Consider the following 20,876-nt stretch of genomic DNA (forward strand, 5'->3'; position numbering starts at 1 on the left):
TAACAGACACATGAAACAATGTTCATCACCATTAGCTATCAGGAGATTCAAATCAAAACCACATTGAGATACCATCTTACACCAGTTAGAATGGCCAAAATTAACAAGACAGTAAACCATAAGTGTTGGAGAGGATGTGGAGAAAGGGGAACCCTCTTACACTGTTGGTGGGAATACAAGTTGGTGCAGCCACTTTGGTAAACAGTGTGGAAATTCCTTAAGAAATTTAAAATAGCACTAGGTATGGTGAATAAACAATGAATGCTGAAACACTGAAAAGAAATAAATAATATAAAATGGAAAAAAAAAAAGAAATAAAAAACAGAGCTACCCTATGACCCTGCAATTGCACTACTGGGTATTTACCCCAAAGATACAGATGTAGTGCAAAGAAGGGCCATCTGTACCCCAATGTTCATAGTAGCAATCGCCGGTTGCCAAACTGTGGCAAAAGCCAAGATGCCCTTCAACAAATGAATGGATAAAGAAGATACTGTCTGTATATACAATAGAATATTATGCCTCCATCAAGAAGGATGAGTAACCAACTTTTGCATCAACATGGACGGTACTGGAGGAGATTATGCTGAATGAAGTAAGTCAAACAGAGAAAGTCAAGTATCATATGGTTTCACTTACTTGTGGAGGATGGAGGACATTAGCAGAAGGAAAGAAAAAGTGAATTGGGGAAATGGGAGGGGGAGACAAAGCATGAGAGACTGTGGACTCTGAGAAACAAACTGAGGGTTTTGGAAGGGAGGGCAGTGGGGAAAAGAGTGAGCCTGGTGGTGGGTATTAAGGAGGGCACATATTGCATGGAGCACTGGGTGTGGTGGCGCATAAACAGTGGGAAAAAAAAAAATGAACTTGATTTGTTTAGTGGAAGAACGTAGAATAAAGAAAGATAGTTAATACTTATAAAACGAGTCTTGGTATAACAGTAATGCTATTAAATAAAAATACAGTATAGACCCCAAATAAAAGCTAGAGAACTATATTTGCACTAATAGGAAAAATCTGAAATTTTGATAATTACTGGAAAATACTCCAAATAAAAATGTTACAAAATCCAAAAGATTATATATTGGGATAAAATATAAAAAGCAAACAATAAAATGCACTAATTTGTATTTAAAATGCAAAAATTTTGATTAAAAATATAACTTTAAAAGGGTATTTTAGAGTGGTAATATGAAAAATATAATCAAAAAGAAAAAATCATTAAGAATACATAAATATCTGGGCGCCTGGGTGGTTCAGTGGGTTAAGCCGCTGCCTTCAACTCAGGTCATGATCTCAGTGTCCTGGGATCGAGTTCCGCATTGGGCTCTCTGCTTGGTGGGGAGCCTGATTTCCTCTCACTCTCTCTGCCTGCCTCTCTGCCTATTTGTGATCTCTCTCTGTCAAATAAACAAATAAGATCTTAAAAAAAAAAAGAATACATAAATATCTAACAAAATAACTTAAAAACAGAAACCAAAAATCTGACAGTTATAGAGGGAACAGACAAATCAGCAATTCTACTTTGATATTTTGTCATAAAATTTTCAGAACCTGGCAGATTACATAAAACGAAAACATTAAGTACATTGATTATTGGAATAACATGATTAAGAAACACAAACATTGTTATATGTGTTGGCAACAAATTAATATAACTTCATCAAACTATATTTATGTAGGCATATTTATACATACAGAAAATTTTTACTGAAAAGATTGCTCATTATGCCCAAAAATACAGGATCATTTACGAACAATGATCATTTTCAGTAATGAATGATACAGTGAATATGCCCTAAATTAAAGTATATTCTCTAACAAGCATGCAACGGGATTATCAGTTAGTAAGCATAATCTAGCATTTAATATGTACACTATTTAAACTGAAATAATACTGCTAAATAATCTTTGAATGAAAGAGGAATTTAAAACTAAATTGTGAGGGGTGCCTGGGTGGCTCAGTCAACTGAGCATCAAACTCTTGATTTTTGGCTCAGATCATGACCTTTGGATCCCAGGATTCGAATCCCGTCACACCCCCCCCTTCCACCCCAATTCCCCCTAATTGTGCCCCTCAGTCTCCAGGCTCTGTGGGGAGTCGGCTTAAGGATTCTCTCCCTCTGTCCTCCCACTGCTTGCATACACTATCATGAGTTCTCTCTCTGTCAAATAAATAAATATAAATTAAAAAACAAAGCAAAACTAAACTAAATTGTGAAAATCTTACAGCCAAATGACATAAAATTATTAATGGCTAAAATCTATGAAAACACAGCTAAAAAAATCCAGTAAAAAAATGGGCAGAAGACATGAACAGACACTTCTCCAAAGAAGACATACAAATGTGTAACAGACATATGAAAAAATGCTCAACCTCATTAGCCATCAGAGAAATACAAATCAAAACCATAATACCACCAGTTACAGTGGCAAAAATTAACAAGACAGGAAACAAAAAATGTTGTCAAAGATGTGAAGAAAGAGGAACCCTCTTACACTGCTGGTAGGAATGCAAGCTAGTATAGCCAGTCGGGGAAAGTGGATGGAAAACATCTTCAAGGTGTTAAAAATAGAGCTACCCAATGACCCAGCAATTACATTACGAGGCATTTACCCCAAAGATACACATGTAGTGTAAAGAAGGGACATATGCACCCTAATGTTCATAGCAGCAACGTCCACAATAGCCAAACTGTGGAATGAGCCAAGATGTCCTTCAACAGATGAGTGGATAAAGAAGATGTAGTAAATATATACAATGAAATATTATTCAGCCATTTGAAAAAATGAAGTCCCATCATTTGCATTGACATAGATAGAACTAAAGGGGATTATGCTAAATGAAGTAAGTCAAGCAGAGAAAGACAATTATATGGTTTCACTCATATGTGGAACATAAGTAATAGCATGGAGGACTACAGGGAAAGGGAGGGAAATCTGAAGAGGGAGAAATCGGAGAGAGAGATGATCCATGAGAGACTATGGACCCTGGGAAACAAACTGAGGGTCTCAGAAGGGAGGAGGGTGAGGAGAGGGGATAACAGGCTAATAGGTATTAAGGACAGCATGTGTTGTGATGTGTGCTGGGTGTTATATGTAACTAATGAATCATGGAACACTACATCAAAAACTAATGATGTACTTATACAGTTGCTAACTGAACATAATAATTCTAAAAAAACACAGCTAAACCAGTAGTACTTAAAGGACACTTTGAATTTAGTTATAAATAAACAAAAAAAAAAATTAAATAAACTAAAATTAAAAAAGAAATTAAAATACCTAGAAAGAGAGGACCTAAATAAAACCCAATAGGATGAAAGGAGATCATAAGATAAAGCCAGAAATCAATAAAGAAGAAAACAAAAGATTGACGATTTCAAAGCCAAATTAGTCATTAAAAATGACTTAGAAAATCTAGAGGCACCGCTGCTGAGTAAAAGGTGGGGGGGAAGAGATGATGCAAATGAAACAAATTCAAAAGAAAATGAGAAATAACTTCACATGCCATCAGAGTAACAATTAATTGAAAAACTATAATGACACCCAATACATTTTCAGACTGAGAAAAAAATAAATTTGTCATAAAGTATAAAATGTTAATTTTAAAGAAAGAGGAACAATAAAACTTAGATGTATCAAAAATTTAAAAAACTAACATTTTATCAATTATATTTCTCCAGTAAAAGCCATGTCCCAGATGACTGAACTCTGTCAATTTAAGGAGTAATAATTTTTTCCTTGTACAAGTTGTTCCTGAAGAGGCATAGGGTTGCCCATCCTTTTTGTGAGGCTAATATAACTGCTCATAATATTAGAGAAGAATAATTCAGCGGAAGATTAAAAACTTGTTTTATTCCTGATTATATATGCAAAATTCCTTACCAATATGTTCCCTAAAGTAATATAATTTTGTACTAAAAACAATATACCAAGATCAACCACTTTATATCTTAACAACATATATATAACAAAATAATAAAAAGTCAATATATCTATCTTTATCAAGATATATATTTATTTATCTACATGTGTATGTATATATGCATGCATGAACCAGATTTCTATCTGTATAGATCCATATGTATGCTTATATCTTTCTTTCTCTTTTTTTAAAAGACTTTATTTATTTGTCAGAGAGAGAGAAAGAGAGAGCACAAGTAAGGGAAGCACAGGCAGAGGGGGAAGCAGGCTCCCTGCTGAGCAAGCAGCCTGATATAGGACTGGGTCTCAGCACCTTGGGATCATGACCCGAGCCAAAGGCAGATGCTAAACTGACCCAGCCACCTAGATACCCCTCTCTTTCTCTTTAATACATAAATATTGATTCAGATACAGCTATCTACAGATCTATCTCTATGTATGTATGTACTTATCTATATGCTTATAAATTACATATACATAAACATATATGAATGGATAAATTTAAGATCCTTTTAAAATAGTGAGGTATATATACACAATTAGTGTATTAGTGTAAATATATAGTGTATATCTGTGTGTATATATACACACAGATATATATACACATATATACATATATACACACAGATATACACTATTTATATATTTATATATCCATAAATAATTGTAAAAGAAAAAATATATTATTTTTAAATGATATCATTTACATATGAGATACAATGGAATAAAAAGCCCATTAGAACTAAGAAAAAATTGTATTAAGGTAGTTGATTTCAAAATTGATTTGCAAAAGTATAGAGAAAGTATCTACCTAAGGAATAGCTAACTAGATAGATAATATAATAGAAAACAAAGTTGCTGAAAATTAAGTCAACAAATAATGTATAGATTTTTATAGAGAATGTATCAAAGTAGATTAAAGGATATAAAAGACATGACTGAATGCAGATATATAGGTTTATAAATGATAACTTAAGATCATAAAGAGATTAATGTATAAATTTAATACTTCTTGAAAGAAATTACAATTGACTTTTGAAGAATTTGAGAAACTTATAATAGAACTTATGTGAAAGAATAAAGGTCCATGAATAGCTAAGTCAATTTTAAAATATATGAGAAAAAATATAGACCTCATTCTACCTTACCAATATTAAGATAATATACAAAGCCATTGTAAATGCACACATACACACGGTGCAAACACGATTCATAGTTAATAGAATCAAAGGGAGAATGCGGTACATGTATATGTGTACAATGGGATGTTTAATGGATGTTGTTGGAATTACTGTCATGCTGCATTGTGGAAAAAAAAGATATGGATTTCTCTTTTCCTCATTTATGAAGCTCAAATTCAGTTTAATTAAGCCCTAGATGTAAAAGATAAAATTCAAAATATAACAGAAAAATGGTATGGTATCTCCATAATTTGGAGGTAGATAAAGACATAAATCAAATCATAAACCAGGAGTGATAAATTCAATGGACTTAACTATATCAGACATAATGGATTTTGTGGATAAAATATTCAGAGTCAACATACAACTGATAGGCTGAAAGAAGGTATTTCAACGTATAAACTCAATAAAGAGTACACATTTGAAAAATAAAATGAACAACTGCAAATGAAACAGGAAAAGGGAATACAAACAAAAAAGACAAAAAACTATTTTAATGTAATTACCACCAAAGAGTCAAAAGTATTGAAAGATATGAGCATTCTACCAATAATCAGAGAAATACACATTAAAACAATGAGATCAAAATGGACGTCACATTTTGACATCCTTCAGGTTGTTCTAGATTGGGTTCCCAAATGTTACTAATTTGGCTACCTTACGTAGAGAAAGGGAAACTTGTGCTGCTGGAAGGAGGATAACATGATGGTTCCATTTAAGTGAGCCAACCTGCCATACTTAGTGAAATATAGATTGTGCATATTTAGCATTTTGCTTTTCATTTCTTGGAAATATGCCCAAGAGAACCCCTGAAGTGAGACTATGTATGAATTTTTTACAGCATTATTTGTGGTTACAGAGGTGCTTATAACTGAGGTGACAATTATTAGAGCAGGAGATATGAATAATGTTAGATATGTGTTTGGATGCATACATGTGTAGAATCCATACATATAATGAAATACCACATGTATCTGTTTCCCAGAGCTGCTATGACAGAACATCACAGACTGGGTGGCTTAAACAGAACCTTACTGTCTCACAATTTTGGAACCTGGAAGTCCAAGGTGCCAGCTAGGTTGGTTTCTGCAAGGCCTTTCTCCTTGGATTGCAGATAGCCACACTCCTAATGCTTCTTTATGTAGCTCTGTGCCTACATGCCCCTGGTATGTCTCCCTCTTCTTATAATATCACTAGTCATATTACAAGGACCCTATCCTAAGCATCTCATTTTAACTTAATAATCTCTCTAGAGACTTTCTTAATGACTATACTTAATAATTCTGTATTGTATATTTGGAAGTTACTAAGGGAATAGATCTTAAAAGTTATTATCACAAGAGAAAAAAATACTGTAACCATGTATGGTGATAGTTTGTTAATTAGACTTATTGTGGTGATCATTTCACAACACATACCAGTATTAACTTATATTGCACAAGTGAAACTAATATAATAATGTTATTTGTCAGTTATAACACAAATTTTAAAATTCTCTCGAAATATGGTTACATTCTGATATATTAGGGGTGGAGACTTTAAAATGTAAACTTTTGGGGACAGAATTTAGTCTACACAGCATGGAACACTTAACATTTAAACCCTGAAAATATATTTGGTAACCTGGATCGAATTTGAAAGGCTTATATAATAAGAAAGGTAAGAAACATAATTCTAAGGGTGCCTTGGTGGCTCAGTCAGTTAAGCATCTTCCTTCGACTCTGCTCATCCTTCCCAGGATCCTGGGATCAAGCCCTGCTTTGAGCCCTGCATGGGGCTCCCTGCTCAGTGGGGAGCCTGCTTCTCCCTCTTCCTCTGCCATTCCCCCCGCTTGTATTCTTTTGCTCTCTCAAATAAACAAAATCTTTTTTAAAAAACAAACATAATTCTATCAATAGCTCAATAAAATTTCTATTGATTAAATATATACATAAAGAGTTAGTATATATATATTATATATATATATATATATATATATATATATATATATAAAACATTTGACATGAAAGTCAGAGCCAATGAAGGAATATAAAATAAAAATGAAGATTAGGTAAAGACAATAAAAAGTAAAACACAAAAAGAGGCTTTGTGTAGACCCATGATAACTGCATATCATTAGGAAGGAATTTGTCTGTTATCACCACTGCTATTCAACATAGTACTAGAAGTCCTAGCCTCAGCAATCATACAACAAAAAGAAATTAAAGGCATCCAAAGCAGCAAAGAAGAACTCAAACTATCACTCTTTGCAGATGATATGATACTATATGTGGAAAACCCAGAAGGCTCCACTCCAAAATTGCTAGAACTTGTACAGGAATTCAGTAAAGTGTCAGGATATAAAGTCAATGCACAGAAATCAGTTGCATTTCTTTACACCAACAACAAGACAGAAGAAAGAGAAATTAAGGAGTCAATCCCATTTACAATTGCACCCAAAACCATAAGATACCTAGAAATAAACCTAACCAAAGAAGCAAAGAATCTGTACTCAGAAAACTATAAAGTACTCATGAAAGAAATTGAGGAAGACACAAAGAAATGGAAAAATATTCCATGCTCATGGATTAAAAGAACAAATATTGTGAAAATGTCTATTCCACCTAAAGCAATCTACACATTTAATGCAATCCCTATCAAAATCCCATCCATATTTTTCAAAGAAATGGAACAAACAATCCTAAAATTTATATGGAACCAGAAAAGACCTCGCATAGCCAAAGGAATATTGAAAAAGAAAGCCAAAGTTGGTGGCATCACAATTCCGGACTTCAAGCTCTATTACAAAGCTGTCATCATCAAGACAGTATGGTACCGGCACAAAAACAGACACATAGATCAATGGAACAGAATAGAGAGCCCAGAAATAGACGCTCAACTCTGTGGTCAACTAATCTTCGACAAAGCAGGAAGGAATGTCCAATGGAAAAAAGACAGCCTCTTCAATAAATGGTGCTGGGAAAATTGGACAGCCACATGCAGAAAAATGAAATTGGACCATTTCCTTACACCACACACAAATCGACTCAAAATGGATGAAGGACCTCAATGTGAGAAAGGAATCCATCAAAATCCTTGAGGAGAACATAGGCAGCAACCTCTTCAACCTCAGCTGCAGCAACCTCTTTGACCTCAGCCGCAGCAATGTCTTCCTAGGAACATCACCAAAGGCAAGAGAAGCAAGGGCAAAAATGAACTATTGGGATTTCATCAAGATCAAAGCTTTTGCACAGAAAAGGAAACAGTTAACAAAACCAAAAGACAACTGACAGAATGGGAGAATATATTTGCAAGTGACATATCAGATAAAGGACTAGTATCCAAAATCTATAAAGAGCTTAGCAAGCTCAACACCCAAAGAACAAAAAATCCAATCAAGAAATGGGCAGAGGACATGAACAGACATTTCTGCAAAGAAGACAGCCAGATGGCCAACAGACACATGAAAAAATGCGCCACATCTCTTGGCATCAGGGAAATACAAATCAAAACCACAATTAGATACCACCTCACACCAGTCAGAATGGCTAAAATTATCAAGTCAGGAAATGACAGATGCTGGCGAGGGGAAAGGGGAACCCTCCTGCACTGTTGGTGGGAATGCAAGCTGCTGCAACCATTTTGGAAAACAGTGTGGAGGTTCCTCAAAAAACTGAAAATAGAGCTACCCTATGACCTAGCGATTGTACTACTGGGTATATATCCTAAAGATACAAAGGGGCACATGCACCCAAATGTTTATAGCAGCAATGTCTATAATAACCAAACTATGGAAAGAACCTAGATGTCCATCAACAGATGAATGGATAAAGAAGATGTGGTATATATATATAGAATGGAATACTATGCAGCCATCAAAAGAAATGAAATCTTGCCATTTGCGATGACGTGGATGGAACTAGAGGGTATTATGCTTAGCGAAGTGAGTCAGTTGGAAAAAGACAACTATCATATGACCTCCCTGATATGAGGAAGTGGAGATGCAACATGGGGGGCTTGGGGGGTAGGAAAAGAAAAAAATGAAAGAAGATTGGATCGGGAGGGAGACAAACCATAAAAGACTCAATCTCAAAAAACAGACTGAGGGTTTCTGGGGGGAGTGGGGACGGGAGAGGGTGGTGGGGATATGGACATTGGGAAGGGTATGTGCTATGAAGAGTGCTTTGAAATGTGTAAACCTGGCAATTCACAGACCTTTACCCTTGGGGATAAAAATACGTTTTATTAAAACGTATTAAAAATAAATAAATTTTAAAAATTCCTTTAGAACCTAAGATTTTAATTCAAACATATGAATAATGGCTTTGAATATGAATTGCCTAAAAATAGAAGTTAAGAGACAGCTATTGTCATTTTGAATAAACAAACCAAACCCCAAATACATACAGTTTGTGGAAACACACATTAAATATAAAAATATGGGTAGTTAAAAAAATTAAGAAATGGAGAATGCAGATAATGCAATACCAACTAAAATAACACTAGATTAGCAATACTGATATTAAACTAAACTTTAAAACAAGGAACATCATCAGGGATAAAGAGGTATATTATATAATAACTGCATTGATTCTCAAAGACAATGTAAAAATTGTAAATGTGTATGTAACACTAGTACATCAAAATATATGTGACAAATACTGAAAGAAATTATAAAGCAATAGACAAATCCATTTCATATATTACATACTTCAATACTCCTCTCATAATTACAAAATAAGTAGTTACAATCAGTAAGGATATGTTGGTAAGAAGAATTCTAAAATGGCCACCAAGATCCCAATATTTAATATACAAACCCTGCATAGTCCCCAAGAATATGAACATGATAGATTTTAATTATGTGGAACAGTAGACTTTAAGAAATGTAAACTGGCAGTCCTACTTAATAACATGAGTCCTTTAAATTGGAAGAGGCAGACAGAAACAGAAAAGGTCAGACATGTGAATCATGGGAAAGATTTGATGCAGGAGATATTAACCACTGCTAGCTTTAAAAATGGTAGGGAGGGATGCCTGGGTGGCTCAGTTGATTAAGCAGCTGCCTTCAGCTTAGGTCATGATCCCATGTGGGATCGAGTCCCACATCGGGCTCCTTACTCGGCAGGGAGCCTGCTTCTCCCTCTGTCTCTGCCTGCCATTCTGTCTGCCTGTGCTTGCTCTCACTCCCTCTCTCTCTGACAAATAAATAAAATCTTTAAAAAAAAAAATTGTAGGGAGTATATGACAAGGAATGTGGGTGTCCCTGTGAGCTGAAAGTGGCTCTCAGCTGGCAGACAAGAATGAAATAGGGACTTGAGATCAACAAACACAAGTACCTGAATTCTGCTAACAACCTGAAAGAACATGTAAGTAGATTCTTCCCCAAAGAAAGCAGAAAAATTAATCCAAGGAATAATGACCAAAACTTCCTTAACTTGATAAAAAACTTTAGTCTAATATGAAAAAAGTTGAATGAATTCCAAGTGGGGTAAACACAAAGATATTCACACCTAGATGCATTGTTGAAAGACAAACAGAAAATCTTGCAACTGGCCATAGGAAAATGGCTCATTATATACAAGGGAAAAAGCATAATAGATTAATATCTGATTTCTCATCAAAATTAGTGATCAATGCAAAGGCAAAAACCTTTCGTATTGAAAGAAAGAAAAAATAAAGTGTCAACCAAAAATTCTATTACCAGAAAAACTATACTTCAAAAATGAAGGCAAGGCGTGCCTGGTGGTTCAGTTGCTTAAGCATCTTACTCTTGATTTCGGCTCAAGTCATGATCTCAGGATTGTGAGACAGAGTTCATGTCTGTCTCTGGGATGGGTATGGAGTCTGCTTGAGACTTCTTAACTATCCCTCTGCCCCTCTCTAACCTTCCCTCTCTTAAAAAAAAAAAAGGCAAAATAATATTTCCATATAAAAAATACTTAGAGAATTTGTTAGTGGAAGTCAAATACTAGATGTAGATCTCTAAAAGAAAGTTATATGGGAATTAATTCCTGATGACTTGATTCTGTAAAAAATTTTAAAGAATCAGTAAAAATGACTAGACAATTATAAATGCTAATACATATTTTTCTCTATTTTCTTCTATTATTTAAAAGACTGTATAAAACAACGTTTTTAAAAATTTTATTGGGATTTATATTAAGATTTAATGAACATTCAAGAACGAACTTGGATGAGTTTCAAAGCCAAACTTAAAAAAATTATATAGTATAGGATCCACTTATATAACATTCTCATAAAGATAAGTAATAGTATTAGAGGACAGATCAGTCATTGCCAGGGCCTTGAGGAAGAAAGAGAGAAACTATAAAGTGATCTAATGAGGGAGTTTTTTGAGGTGATTGAACTCTTTTGTATCTTAATTGTGATAGTAATACATGAATCTATACATGCGTAAATATTCTTAGAAGTAAACATCTTAAAAAGTAAATGTTATGGTATAGTATAGTACATAAAAATTGAAGTTGACAAAAATATCCTCCAATAAGCTTTATGACAGAGATGAGAGTTATGGGTACCAATCTGAGGGCCATCGTCTGATAGAAGTGTAAGAAAGGATAGCAGTTTAGTTCAAAGGGGTAAACAAAATCATCCAATTGAGTCATCAGGGATGAGGAGGGAAAGGACAGATACTATTGACTTAAATAGCTTCATGCATGTATGAAGGCATGAAATAAAGATTTTAAGATATTCATGGAATTGTAAGTAGTTGGAAAGACATGATAGTGAATAGGAGAGCAGTAAGTGACAGCAAGCAAAGATCAACTTAGGTAGAACATAAAAGGTCATTCAGAAGATCCCCTTTCATCTTGAAAACAATGTAGAAGTAACAAAAGGTTTGGAAGTAAGGGAGGAGCATGAAGAAAATAATGTAACAAAATGACCAATTTGGCAACAAATGAGATTAATGAGGCAGAGAATGGAAGGGGAAGGTGGCAAGTGAGAACTTTTTGTGATGATGAGAGTGTTCTGTATCTTGAGTAGGGTGAGGATCACACAAAAGCATACATATGTCAAAACTCAAAAATGTATGTTTAAAAACCAGGTGCATTTTATTGTTTGTGAATTATACCTCAATAAATTTGATTAAAGAATCCCATAGGGAAATTAAAAAGAACAAGCTACTACTACACATCACAACATGAATGGATTATATAAACATAATATTGAGGGGGGAAAAAAAGAAATGTAAAGCATGTTCAAAAACACCCAAAGCTCTCTGTCACTATCTCTGTTGCTATCTGTCTTTCTCAAATAAATAATAAATAAAAATCTTAAAAGTCCACAAAGCTAGCCCATGGTTACAGAAATGGAAAAAAAAATTACTTTTTGATAAGTAATGACTGGGAGAGTCCTAAGGGGGACTGTGTGTGTGCCAGTGATATTTTATATTTTGAACTGACTGAAATTATATCTATGTATACATTGTAAAAAAGTCATTTAGATATACTCATAATTTATACATTTTACATAAATCTGCTATACATAAATCTTTTAAAAATATAAAGGATAAGACAACAAGGATGGTAGGAGAACCCGAGAGGAAATATACAGATTGTGAAGAAGGAATCTAACTATAATACAGATAATAACATATGCACACTGAAAAGGATGGGGAAGGAATAAACTAACCTTAAAAAATTTGTAAAACAGTGTTTTGACTAAATACTGTTAGGCTAAAAAGAAAAAAAGAAAACTGTACACAAGCAATTTACTCTGATTGGTAGTTTGTGGGATTTTTTTTTTTCCCCACAGAAGTCCAAGTCAGCAATTCTGACTACTTTATATGTATACAAAATTTGGACAAGCAAATATGTTATAGATAATGAGAGCCAGGTTTCTGCTTGTAAAGAAGAAAGTTAAAAATAAGCAAAGTAGAAAAGGCTGGAATGTACCCTGAAGTGGTATGTCAGAGTGAGAGACATCAGAATGAACTCATATTTCTTTTGACTGATAGACTAGATAAATGGTATAGATAGATAGATAGGTAGATGATAGATAGATAGATAGATAGATAGATAGATAGATAGATAGATAAAGTAAATACAGACTTATGCATATACATGGTTAGTATGAATAGATTTCTTAGCATGTTTACCAAGAGGGTCTAAAATCAGCAAAACTTCAAAAGCAGCGAGTATACCTCTTGGTCTCTAAACACCATTTTCCAAGAAGAACTTAGGGCTCCTTTGAGAAATATTTGAATCTTGAACTTCAGCAGAGAAATACCAGAAGGCTCTGGAGAATCTTGTGTGGCTACAAAGTAGAGAAAAAGAAAGGAGGTGCATTTGAAAAGACACCAGGAACCAACAACGTAAGAACACCCAATGGCCAAAGCTAAAACAATTTGAGCAATAAAATGACAGCATTAAATTATTACCCAAAATATATATCTACAAGTATACCCCAATATACATAATTGAAAAATGAATGCTTGTATGTATGAAGAAAGAAAGAAAGAAAGAAGAGAAAAAATTCTTCCTCACAGAATTACAGCCAATTAACAAAAAAAGGATGTGGGAAATAATTTTTAAAAATAACCATTACAACACTACAGTAATAACTGTTTCAGGCAAGATCTACTGTGAATGCTAAAATTGTGGGTAAAACTTAAAAAACAAAGCAAAACAAAACAGGATATCTTCATAGCTTCAAAGTATCTTTCCCCAAATATTTTAAACTGCTATGGTACTTTTAAAATATATTCAAAAATTCTTTCAGAGTTTTCCCTTCAGGAATTGAAGCTTAGTTATCCTCCCCTTAAGTGGTCTTAGGGACTCACCTCTAAATACAGTACATGGAATGAGAAAAAAAGTAAACTTCATAGTGGAAAAACCTGGAAGACACTCCCTTCACCAAGTGATCAAGGTGAACTTCACAAATAATAAGACATAAAATGAGATGAGAAAGGCCCTTCATTTACATGCTGTTTTTTTTAAATATCCATAAAGTCCATCTAACTATGAGAAAACACCAGACAAAAAGCAGGCATTCTATACAGTAATTTATCAAATTTGTGAAGGTCATGATAAATGAAAATTTGAGAAACTGTCTGTTGTGTTGTGTCTTCGATTAGATTCTTACAGAGAAAGGACATTAGTGAAAAACCTACTGAAATACAAATAAAATCTGTAGTTTACTTAATAGTGTTTAATTACCAATGCCAATTTCTCAGTTGTGTCATTGAACTACAGAAAAATACAATGCCAACATCAGGGAAGACTGGGTGAATGGTACCTGGAGGTCTCTCTGTATTATCTTTGAAACTCTTCTGTTAAGTTTAATTTCAAAATAAAAAACAGAGTTTAAAAAAAACCCAAAAGATAAAAATAAGGTTGCCAACATAACTCTGGAAAACAGAAGAAAGATCAGAGCTAGAAATATAAATTTGGGAGTTGTAGTTGAAGAGACAGAAGTTGAAGCATTGAGGAGAAAGTAGATCACCTAGGTAGAGTATGCATGGTTTTAAGAAAGGAGAATTAGAATCTCTACTCTTCTGAACTATCAGGTCCTTTTAGGATTTTAGCAAATTAAAGCTCCAAAAAACTCTGTGTGTTTGAGAACATCACGGTCATGGTGCAGCTTTAAAGACCACAGACACATTATCTAAATTTGATCTCAATTTCAAATCCAGAGAGTAACTTAAACTGTCATACTTAATTCATTTATATTTAAAGTAAGGTGATTATTTTCCTATTTTAAGGGACTCTTGCCAAGGATATTGTAAGGAAAGTGCTTAGCAGAGTGCCTAGCACCTAATAGTCACTGAATAAATAATAGCCATTTTTAATATTCATTTTAAAAGACAGAAGTGTAGAGAAAGTGAGAGATATTAGATTGATTCCCTTGATAACTGCTCCTGATTAATTTTGATGATAAAAACTGAGTAAGTTAATTTGAAGAACTCCATGGGAACCAGAATCAGCATTCAAAGATCATTAAAATATATGTCTGTTGAGATGCCTCCTATCTCCTAAGCCATTTCTACTTGAGTTTTGTAGACTTTGTTCTTAGTGATACAAATCCTACCAGTGTAGTTAGGACGAAGCAAAGAAATGAGGCCCTAAATATGAGACAATGTCTTTTAGGGGATTTTGTTCTAGTTGGACCCATTGCCTGATCACTTCTCTTACTCACCTCTGAAATTATTACTTTGAGCAAGTACAATTATATGCTGGAGTGTCTCCAATTCACCAATGCATCAAGCCACAAATAACATATTTGCCCTTCTTCAATTATAGATTTTAAAATTAAAGGTTTATAATAGCAATAGGGCCTTTGTGCAGTTGTCTTGAACCTGACAGATGTAGTATATGTAATGACAAGATTTATTGCCTAAGTAAACAGTCAAGAAAGCCTATAATGAACTGCAGCAATCCAGCCAAGGTGTAATGGGGACATGAATTAGTGCTTCATTCTCTCCTTGAAGGCAGCATTGGTTTTGTGCTCCAGAGATGAAGGGAGTGAGAATCAACTATTGTTATTTAAAATGGAGTAACAATGACTATTGGAATTAGAACTTGACATTGAAAATTATTTTGAATTTTTAATGAAAATTCTTTTTAAGTTTATTTCAAGTTTAGTGAGTAGCTGAAAATACATTAATCTGTGTATTAAAGTTACTTAGAAGATGGGTAAAGGGGAAAAAAAATCTTCCCTACTTTCAATGTCATTTTCTAATAATTTAACTGTAAGACATTCAGACACTCAAGACTGAGTGTCAATTGACTGGAAAGAGCTTCCTTTTGGTCAGGGAAAATAATTCATATATCAATGTTATCTTAAGTGATTCCTTTGAGTGATGATATGTAACCACCTGGGAACAAAGATGTGAACCCTATCGGACTATGCCGCACATTTATAACTATTAGGAGAGCTGAGCCATGATTGCATATTGTGTGCCCTGCATAAAATAAGTCCCCAAACTTTTCTGAAAGTGGCCTAATGCAGTAACACGAAGTTCCACATACCTTAAAAGTCCTCAAGAATCACAATAATAGAAAATAATACTTTTCTATTCTATTCTAGATTTAGAACAGGTACAAGTGTGAAAACAAAGCAGCATGCAGTTCTCCTATTCCCTTTTCTGAGTTCTCTACCACAGTACGTCCTTTATCAGCAAAACTGTGGAGAAATTTACTCACAGATTGATGAGGTAGAAGCTAGGGCAACAAACTCCAGAATTTTTAAGTTTCAAAGTTTCATATTCAAGTTAGAGGCAAACCATGTTATTGTAGAATTTTTTAATATAATCAGGAGAAAAATTTTCTCTCCTCTTCCCACCATGGATATCTTCAATTCCACATTAGTTTCCATTAACCTAATCTCTGTTTTAAGGTCAATTTCCATTCTTCATTGAGTCTCTCTTTTCCTGGTTTCCACAGATTCTCATGAAGAAGGCATGATGGAGGCAAAGCTGGCATAGTTGAAACTACTCGGAATGCTCACAAATTTCAATTACCCATATAATATTCTTGTTCCTTGATTTAGGTTGTTAAGAATTTTTCCATTAAAAAAAAAAACAGAAACAAAAACAAAAACGGTACCTTATTGCATAAAGGAAAGTATGGTTTCTGTTGGCAGATTGTAACTGAATACTGCCTCCTCCTCTTATTAGTTGTGTGATTTTGAACATTGCATGTGGATTCTTTCATCGTTAATCTGGGAATAAACATATCTATCTCAGCTGTGTAAGAGGGTCACATTTATAAAAGTATAAAAGTCTCATGAGAACACCTAAAAACACACAGAAACACTCAAAGATTAGATTATTCAAAATATAATTCAAAAAATTATATTTAGTTTCTGTATTTGAGTTATGTTGTTTGCAAATGACAGAAAACAATCAAACTGACTTAAATAAAAAGTATATTTTGGGGGTCATATAACTGAAGAGTACAGGGCAAAGAGTCACAGCTTGACATAGGGTTTTAAACAATCTCATCAAAATCTGCTTTCGTCTCCTGTATCTTAGGTCTGTATCTTCTGTGAAGACTTTATTCTCAAACATGTATTGAATATAGTCACAAGATGGCTGCTGGTAGTTCTCAAGGCTCTATCCTTCCCAGTTGAGATCAAGCAGAAAAGAGTAGGAGACTGTGTTCTAGCGTTTCCAACTAAACTTCTACTGAAGGCCAATCCTTGAACCAATATTGGAAGTCAAATAAATGCACAATTATACCTAATTCATGTTATCTGCCCCTAAGGTAGAGTTAAGACATGTGTACTGAGATGGACACAGGGAAAGAAAAGCATGGTCCTAGACAGAAATTGGGGAATGATTACCCAGAGAGGATGAAGAGCTGCTAGGTGGCAGAAATACTTGATGTCCATGACAACCTAGAAGAAAGAACGTAATCACCTAGATATAAGATCATAATCTCAGGGGTGCCTGGGTGGCTCAGTGAGTTAAAGCCTCTGCCTTTGGCTCAGGTCATGATCCTAGGGTCCTGGGATCAAGCCCCACATCAGGCTATCTGCTCAGTGGGAAGCCTGCTTCCTCCTCTCTCTCTGCCTGCTTCTGTGCCTACTTGTGATCTCTGTCTGTAAAATAAATAAATAAAAATCTTAAAAAAATAAAATTAATGTTTAAAAAAGATTATAATCTCAGTATATGTGTGTAGTTCATTAGCACAAGATAACAGAGATTTAAAACACTATAGAAATGATGATGAAAATAATTACACAATAAATTATGATGGGTACTATGTTTTGCTTTTACATTTAAAGTGTTCTTCACTTTTGAAAGAATTCCACATATGTGATCTCATTTTTTCTGTGTAATATCCTATAAAATACCATGGATTCATCTTTTTGTACTATGAAGGAAACTGAGGCTGAGTTTTGTTAAGCAATTTTCCCTAAGGCTATGCAAATAGCTTGAAGTGAAATTAAGGCTGGAATCAGTGTCTACTAACTTTTAATCTTGTACACTTTTATGACATCACTTTACTGTATTAGAGAGATCTAACCCCTGGTTCATATCCTGGGAAAATGTGAGAAGGAAGGGGTACCATCTTAGGTATCAATATTTACAAGATATATGAAGTGGGTAGCAACTAGTAAGCACTGCCTATTTGATGCTTTCGAATTCTATATGATACTGCTATAAAAATCATACCACTCTCTCTAGAGTGGGCAAAAAACTTAGTTAATGGAAAAAAGGATTAGAGGTAGAAGCTGCTCAGCAGCTCTAATGGTCTCAATTTTGTTCACAAAATAACTTATAAACCATTCATAGTATTCTAGCAGTACCTCCTTCTCTTGATTTATAATCTCTTTTTTATGGGTTCAGAATGGAATCAATGGTCTGGAAGAGCACAGGAGGGTAATGTTTCCCAGAAGAGATGATACTAGAAAAAAAAAAAAAAATGTGCTGCCCTTGCAGCTTTTGATGCACTTGCTCATTGGTCTATTGGTTGTTTTCTTTCTCAACTGTGATCTGGAAATGTACAACCAAAGGATCTCAATAAATGCTTCAATGTGTGACCGGCTAATTTTACTAACATCAGTTCTCTCTTAAATGATGGTGCATTTACTTGGTAAAAGAAAGAGGTAGTGTGAGTAAGGGAACCATGGGCACAACTCGATGACTGAGAAAAGAGCTGCCACCCGTAAGAACAGGGCATCTAGACTCCATATTTCTCTATAAATGATAGTTTCAATAGGACTAAATATTAATTAATCTATCTTCCCCTCAAAGTACCACCTTCATGAAGGAAATGCTCTCAATATTTGGGATTTGTTTTTTGTTTGTCAGAGGCCATCATTTTCTCTGCTTTGCTAACAAGAAAATAATTTTCTCTGACATTCATGGCCCCTGTTCCAGTTTTCCTTTGAACTAGTAAAATGCATTTTCAAAAAATTTTGAAATTAAAAGTGGCTCTGTAGTCCTTGAGAAAGTAAACTAACCTTTACTTCATGAACATTTAATAAACTAGTATCCAGCTATCCAAAAGAGCCCATAATGATCAAGCCTTGAGAAACAGAATTACTTGGAATTTGAAAGATTATGACCTCAGTGCTCTTACCAAAGACTAGCACCTCAGATTTCACTTGCAGGTTACTGTCTCCTTTATTCAAGACAGTTATTTGTCATGAAAAAGGAGTGCATCACCACTCAATTCTAGAGAGTCCAACTGTTTGTCAAAATCCATTATATATTTATCACTTCTGCTGTGGGACATGGCAATGTAAAATAGTCATAAATGTTGTTTTAAATATGTGATTTCGATCAGCTTTTGCCTAAGGGTAATTTAAATAATTTATGGTAAAACAGCTAATTTTCTCTTTGACTTTTGCCTGTGGTTATAAAAAAGTTTAAAAATATAAATTAACTATCAGGTAGTAAGCTATTATATTGTGCCATGATTATGTTCTAAGGATTAAGAATTTATATCATTTAGTGAACTCTAAAGGCAAAGATAATGCTTATGATGACATGTGAGATAAGGATATATAAGATGATCAGACTTTTGTTTGTGGTGCTGAATCACAGTTATTAAAGGAAGGTGAAAAGACCTCTGAACAATGTTAAGACAGCAATGCCTTAACTGCCATAGAAGTCTAGATAGCCAAGGAGAAGCATACTCTCTATTGGTTGAAATTAATCTTTTCCATGCTTCAGTAATGACTACCAAATGCAGTCAGAGGTATCTATTGTATTATTGCTGGAAAAAGAACAAAAATTTTCACTCGACTAAGGAAAGGTGCAATAAGATCTATAAATCAATGTGAGTTGGGTCTCTGTTCTTTCAGAATATGAATATGGATTGCTAGAAACTCTTATATGGTTTTTGGAAGCCATCCTTTTGCTCTACCTATTAGTGTAGGAAAATAGATTCTCATTAACTGAATGAAAACATGAACATCTCTTTCCCTGCCTGTATCCCTGCAGTCCTCTCCATGGCATCTGAAGTAATAGACATTAAGGCTGGCTATCTTCCAGTCCAGAAGTTCTGATCCATCTGAGGCTGCAGGCAAAATGATTGCAACTTCATGATTATGCATTTTTTTTTTCCTGTAGAAAGGATCCATAGGTTTCACTGCATTCTTATAATCTTCCCAAAAAAGACTGGTCTAATCCAGCACTACCGTATCAAAAAAAGAGACAGAGATAGAGGGTGAGAGAGGAAACAGATCTCAACTGATAAGTGTCCACTGCTGATTACAGGCAGAGAGAGAACTACAACCCAAGTAATTGTTCCTTCTACAGGAGGGCTTATCTCTCCCGAATAGTGTGCTAGAGGCACCCCCAACAACCCCCCCCCAAAAAAAATTTATTAAAAAGAAGAAAAGGAAAGGAAAGAGCAAGAAAGGGAAAGGAGAGAAATTCTGGAAGTGCAGTGCCTCCAAATGTTCAAAAGTCTGTATCTTCTATTATTAATACAATTGTTATATGCAAATGTCATGTTTAGAATTATTATTTAAATTAAAATTCTCCTTTTTTTTACAGAGGCAAGTATTACAAATTCACTTTTTTGAAGGTAGTTCTAAAGCACCTCCAAAATTAAATTTTATATATATATATATATATATATATATATAAATCCAATTCTATAGAAAACCTATTGATAAAATGTATCAATATATATTGGCTGACTAGAAAGAAATAGAAGATGTAGAAGATGATCTTTTTTTTAAACTTCATCTTCTAAATTTTAGAACTATCACTGTGAAATATGAGATGATCTGCCAAAAATTAACAGACATCCTATTGAAAAAGAGCCTAAATAACACAAATTGCTAAAATTTGGACTGTTTTCT

The sequence above is a fragment of the Mustela lutreola genome, chromosome 11, assembly GCF_030435805.1.
Source record: "Mustela lutreola isolate mMusLut2 chromosome 11, mMusLut2.pri, whole genome shotgun sequence".
Classification (NCBI taxonomy): Eukaryota; Metazoa; Chordata; class Mammalia; order Carnivora; family Mustelidae; genus Mustela; species Mustela lutreola.